This window comes from Seriola lalandi, unplaced genomic scaffold, assembly GCF_002814215.2.
Source record: "Seriola lalandi dorsalis isolate HSWRI2012SDOR001 ecotype SW California unplaced genomic scaffold, Sedor1 jcf7180002054655, whole genome shotgun sequence".
Lineage (NCBI taxonomy): Eukaryota > Metazoa > Chordata > Actinopteri > Carangiformes > Carangidae > Seriola > Seriola lalandi.
The window spans coordinates 153,459-159,679 of NW_019525208.1; positions in this window are offsets into that span (position 1 = coordinate 153,459).

Sequence of the window (6,221 nt, forward strand, 5' to 3'; positions counted from 1 at the left end):
GATGAGAGCACACATGTTCAGCTGGTGCCCTGTTAGCTTGATGTGTTAGCTTAGCATTTAGAAATAACTGTTAATTAAAGATAAATTAGCTGCTTATTCCCAGGAAGTGTTTCTATAAAAACTGTGAGTCTACATCTCCATGTTTTTTTTTTTTAAAGTATATTTTTTTGGGCTTTCATGCCTTTAATGGACAGCACAGTGGAGAGTGACAGGAAACAGGGAGGCAGAGAGAGGGGGAATGACATGCAGCAAAAGGCCGTCCGATGCGGGATTCGAACCGGGGCCAACTGCAGCGAGGACTGTAGCCTCTACACATGGGGCACCTGCTTAAACCACTACGCTACACGACACCCCTACATCTCCATGTTTAATGACCTGAAAATAACAGACTCCCATGTTTCCTCACTGTGGAAACACCAGGCTTTCAGACAGCATCTGAATGCATCAGTAACAGGAGCTGGCACCTGTTGGAGCAGTGGGCGGAGCCAGACTGACATCAACAGATCAGGTGTCAGCAGCTTTTTGTTTCCATCACTGAGTCTGAGAAACAGAGAAGTTTCTAGAACAGAAGTCAAGCTCCTCTCTCCTCCTCCTCCTCTCTCCTCTCTCTTCCTCCTCTCTCCTCCTCCTCCTCCTCTCTCCTCTCTCCTCCTCCTCCTCCTCCTCCTCCTCTCTCCTCCTCCGATGTTGTCACGTTTTCTTTCTCTCTCACCAGCAGAGGGAGCGCTCTGTCTTTCTCTTTGTGTTTGTGTGTGTGTGTGTGTGTGTGTGTGTGTGTGTGTGTGTGTGTGTTTGTGTGTGTGTGTGTGTGGGTACAGCAGATGTACTGTCACACACAGAGCTGCTTTGTGTTCAGGTTTCCAGCAGATGTTCTCAGAGGTCAAAGGTCATGAGTGGAGAGGAAGGAGCAGCTTTTACTCACTCATGTCAGGACTTCACCGAGGAGTGTGAAGAACACACACACACACACACACACACACACACACACACACACGTCCAGTTTAGAGGTTCTGGTTCTTTACTGGGATTTTTCCATTTTGCAGACTTTCCCTAGCCTTCATGATATAATATAAATAAACTATGATCAATATAAATTATGGGTCAAGTCAATTTCACTCATGTAATTTCATTCATGCAGTCGAAGACTGAAGTCTTTATAATGTCATTACACACTAGTGTGTGTGTGTGTGGGGGGGGGGGTCAGTGATCAGTGATGGGCTGAGATTCCTCACAACACAGAGACAGAGACAGACACAGACAGACAGAGACACAGACAGAGACAGACACAGACAGACAGAGACACAGACAGAGACACAGACACAGACACAGACAGAGACACAGACAGAGACACAGACACAGACAGACAGAGACACAGACAGAGACAGACAGAGACAGACAGAGACACAGACAGAGAGACACGGACACAGAGACAGACAGAGAGACACAGACAGACAGACAGAGAGACAGAGACAGACAAAGACAGAGAGACACAGACAGAGAGACACGGACACAGAGACAGACAGAGACAGACAGAGAGACAGACAGAGAGACAGAGACATAGACAGACAAAGACAGAGACACAGACACAGACAGACAAAGACAGAGAGACACAGACAGAGAGACACGGACACAGAGACAGACAGAGAGACAGAGACAGACAAAGACAGAGACACAGACACAGACAGACAAAGACACAGAGAGAGACACATACACAGAGACAGAGACAGATAAAGTGTGTTTCTCTAAAACCATCAGAGATGAAGACAAGTTAAAAACAGCAGCTGTGATAAAAGGTGAGACTCACCTGTCCAACAGTGTTTATGTGTCTTCACGCCTTCTGTCCACTGTCCTAGATCTGCTCCAGAACCAGGACCACTACAGACTTTAAAAAGTTTCTGGTCCAGGTCCAGACGGTGGCTCCTGATCCTGATGAAGACAGTCCAGCTGGCAGAGTGGTGACAGAGTGATGAAGTCTCTGCTGGACAATATAAACAGAATGAAGCAGCAATGAGTTCACTGATGTCTGTGTTTAAACTGAACATGTTTAAGGTTTAACGTAACTTCTGTGACTCATCGGAGTTTCTGGCAGCTCACATCCCTTTAGTCTTTGGTCTTTAATCTTTAGTCTTCAGTCTTTGGTCTTTTGAAGACCCTGGAGCAGCTGCTTCTCCACCTTGAGGCCACAGGTTGAACAGCACTAGATCCCCTACAGTTCACCTACAAAAGAACATATTGGAGTGGATGGTGCCGTCCTTTACATGCTCCACCTTGTCCATTCTTACTTGAATGAGCCAGGTAGTTACATAAGGATTATGTTCTTGATTTTTCAAGTGCAATTAACACCATCCAACCCCCCACTCTTAAAGACAAGCTGGAAGGGATGGGGATGGATCCCTGCTTCACATCCTGGATTGTGGATTACCTGACAAGACGACCACAGTACTTCAGGCTGGGTAACTGTGTCTCAGGGACAGTGATGAGCAGCACTGGGGCTCCACCGGGGTCTGTTCTGGTTCACCCTGTATACGGTGGACTTTAAATACAACTCTGAGTCCTGCCACATCCAGAAATACTCAGATGACACAATTATTGTGGCGCCTATCAGAAACAGGCAGGTAGAGGAGAACAGAGATCTGACGATGGCCTGAACACCTGATATCAAGGATATGGTCATGGCCTTTCGGAGGTCTAGGCCCACCCTTCAGACAGTCAATATTTGAGGGACGGACATTGAGGAGGTGGTGCACACTTATAAATACCTAGGTGTGCACCTGGACAGTAAACTGGACTGGTCCCTGAACACAGATGCCAAATACCTGAAAGGGTGGAGCCGGCTCTTTTTCCTCAGGAGGCTCAGGTCCTTTGACGTCTGCAGTTAAATGCTGCACATATTTTATCAGTCAGTGTTGGCCAGTGTACTCTTTTATCAGACATGAACACAAAGAGACTGGACAAGCTGGTAAAAAAAGCTGGGTCTGTGCTGCAGGAGTCTGGACTCACTCAGGACTGTTGTGGAGGGACACATGCAATGTAAGATGGAGGCCATCTTAGACAATACCAACATCCTCTCCACAACATTCTGCCAGGACAGAGAAGCAGCTGCAGCTGCAGCAAACGTCTCATCTCACTGCAGAACAGAGAGGTTCAGGAGATCCTTTGTTCCCACTGCCATCAGGCTGTACAACACCTCAGCCAGAGGAAGTGGACTAATCTAATTATTATAATTTGTTTGTTATTAACTGTTTTTATTATTGTCATTATCAACAAAGAGCTAATGGACACATGGATTTCCCCATAGGGATAAATTAAGTATCTATCTATCTATCTATCTATCTATCTATCTATCTATCTATCTATCTATCTATCTATCTATCTATCTATCTATCTATCTATCTATCTATCTATCTATCTATCTATCTTTAGTCTTTGGTCTTTAGTCTTTGATCTTTAGTCTTTGGTCTTTAGTCTTTGGTCTGTAGTTTTGGTCTTTAGTCTTTGGTCTGTAGTCTTTGGTTTGTAGTCTGTAATCTTTAGTCTTTGGTCTTTAGTCTTTGATCTTTAGTCTTTGGTCTGTAGTCTTTGGTCTGTAGTCTTTGGTCTTCTGGACTCAGAACCAGAATGAGGGTAAAAACCTGTATCATGTGGTTTTTGTGCTGCTCTGAGAAGGAAACGTGACAACACTGCTGCTCTCTGTTAACTAATGAAAACCTGTGATCAGCTGATTGTCTCTGTGTAAACAAACAACCACAACATCACAACAACTAACATGGCGGTGCTGAGCAGCAGTTTGTGGTGTTGTATTTGCATGTTTGTGTCGTCCTGTCTGAAACCTCCAGGTCTCCCTCAGAGGCCTCAGACTTCAGTCTGGACTGATTCCCCCCTCCCTCTTCTGAAGTCCATCTTCCCTCATATATGAGTCCCCCCTCCCTCTCTCAGTGTCTCAGGCCTCAGACCTTCAGATGAGCTCATGTTCAGTGGGTGGTCTCTCTTAAGACTGGACCTGTGGTCGTGGGCTGGAGTCAGGATTCTTCTAACCTCTGAGGAAGGGGAGGGTCCATCATCTTCATCTGTTGTCTTCAGAGGGACAGCTGTCAGTGTGTCCTCCTGTCTTCCTCCATCAGTGCATAGGAGATGAGGAGACATCACAGAATGGACAGGAGGGACGAGTGTGTCCGTGTGTGTGTGTCAGAGTTCAGGAAGTTAGAAACACATTTTCCACCCTCAGTCAAACTGAAACTAAACAGCAGCTGATGACAGTGAGTCACAGTAAACACTGATCCCTGTTGTCTGTCTCTGGCTCTGCCTCCGTCTGGACACACGTGTCCTTAAACTCAGTCCACTGTCTTCAGAAGTCCATGATCCAGGACCTGTTGAATGAGCCTTTATTCAGAGTCAGAACCAGTGAGTCTCTGTCCAGGAGTCTGAGATGTGACCTCAGCCCACGTTGTCTCTGAGTCTCTGAGTCCCTGAGTCTCTGAGTCTCTGAGTGTCTGAGTCTCTGAGTCCCTGAGTCTCTGAGTCTCTGAGTGTCTGAGTCTCTGAGTCCCTGAGTCCCTGATTCCCTGAGTCCCTGATTCCCTGAGTCTCTGAGTCTCTGAGTCTCTGAGTCCCTGAGTCTCTGAGTCTCTGAGTCCCTGAGTCCCTGATTCCCTGAGTCCCTGAGTCTCTGAGTGTCTGAGTCTCTGAGTGTCTGAGTCTCTGAGTCCCTGAGTCTCTGAGTGTCTGAGTCTCTGAGTCCCTGAGTCCCTGATTCCCTGAGTCCCTGAGTCTCTGAGTGTCTGAGTCTCTGAGTCTCTGAGTCTCTGAGTCCCTGAGTCCCTAATTCCCTGAGTCCCTGAGTCTTTGAGTCTCTGAGTGTCTGAGTGTCTGAGTGTCTGAGTCCCTGATTCCCTGAGTCCCTGAGTCTCTGAGTCTCTGAGTGTCTGAGTCTCTGAGTCCCTGAGTCTCTGAGTGTCTGAGTCTCTGAGTCCCTGAGTCCCTGATTCCCTGAGTCCCTGAGTCTCTGAGTCTCTGAGTGTCTGAGTCTCTGAGTCTCTGAGTGTCTGAGTCTCTGAGTCTCTGAGTGTCTGAGTCTCTGAGTCTCTGAGTCCCTGAGTCCCTGATTCCCTGAGTCCCTGAGTCTCTGAGTCTCTGAGTCTCTGAGTCTCTGAGTGTCCATCACACCCACATGTCTCTCACAGTCCAGCTCCTGTGGAGAATCTGGTCTTTAACAAGAAATGAAATGAGTCAGGACCAGGACCGGTCTGGACCAGTTATTGATTGAATCTAATGAAACCTCCAGAATCCTGTTTTTTTGTCACATTTTCATCCTCCTCTCCTTCCTGGCTCCGCAGAAGCTCTGCAGAGACACAAACAGCTGGATGATGTTTCAGTAGCTATTGTCTCTTTTCCTCTTCACTCAGGTGACGTGAACTCACCTGTGTCCTAAGGTCATCTGTCAGAGCTGTGAACATATTCAGGAAGTTTCCATGTTTGTATTTGTTTATCGTTTCAGTTTTCTGTTCTTGAACGCAGCACAGCTTGACTTAATGTTCCAGATGTCAGATTTTATCACTGGCACATAAAGGGAGCACAATCTTTTCTCTTTCCTTCAACATCAAACAGATCTGATCAGAGTCTGATACCTGGAACTGGACCTTGACCTGGACCTGGACCTGGACCTGGACCTGGATCTAACTCTGACAGACTCATCCCTTCATCTGTACGTGTCTCTTATTTTATGGAAACATATCATCAGTTTAAACCTCAGAGTCTCAGCTAGACTCAGACTCTGAGTCCGGAGACCAGGTCCACATCCAGAGACCTGTCTTTGATCCAGGTCTGGTTCCAGTCTGGTTTTTACTGGACTCAGACATCCTAGATCAAACTCAGTTCTGTCTTGCAGATCTGAACTGTCACAAGGACAGAACCTGGACTTGGACCTGGACCTGGACCTGGATCTGGACCTGGACCTGGACCTAGATCTGGTCTGAGACATGAATCAACAGATCACATTATCATGGAATTCTTACTGTTGTCTTCCCTCCTCCTTTCCTTCCCTCTTTCCCTCCCTCCTTCTTTCCTTCCCTCCCTCCTCTGTGGTTTTCATATTTTCCTGAACTAAAGAACCTCATTTCTTCATCTTGGTGTCTTGTGTAGCGCCCCTCCCCTCCTCACTCCTCCCCTCTCCTCCCCTCTCCTCCCCTCTCCTCCCCTCCCCTTCATAAATCTGGTCTCTCCTG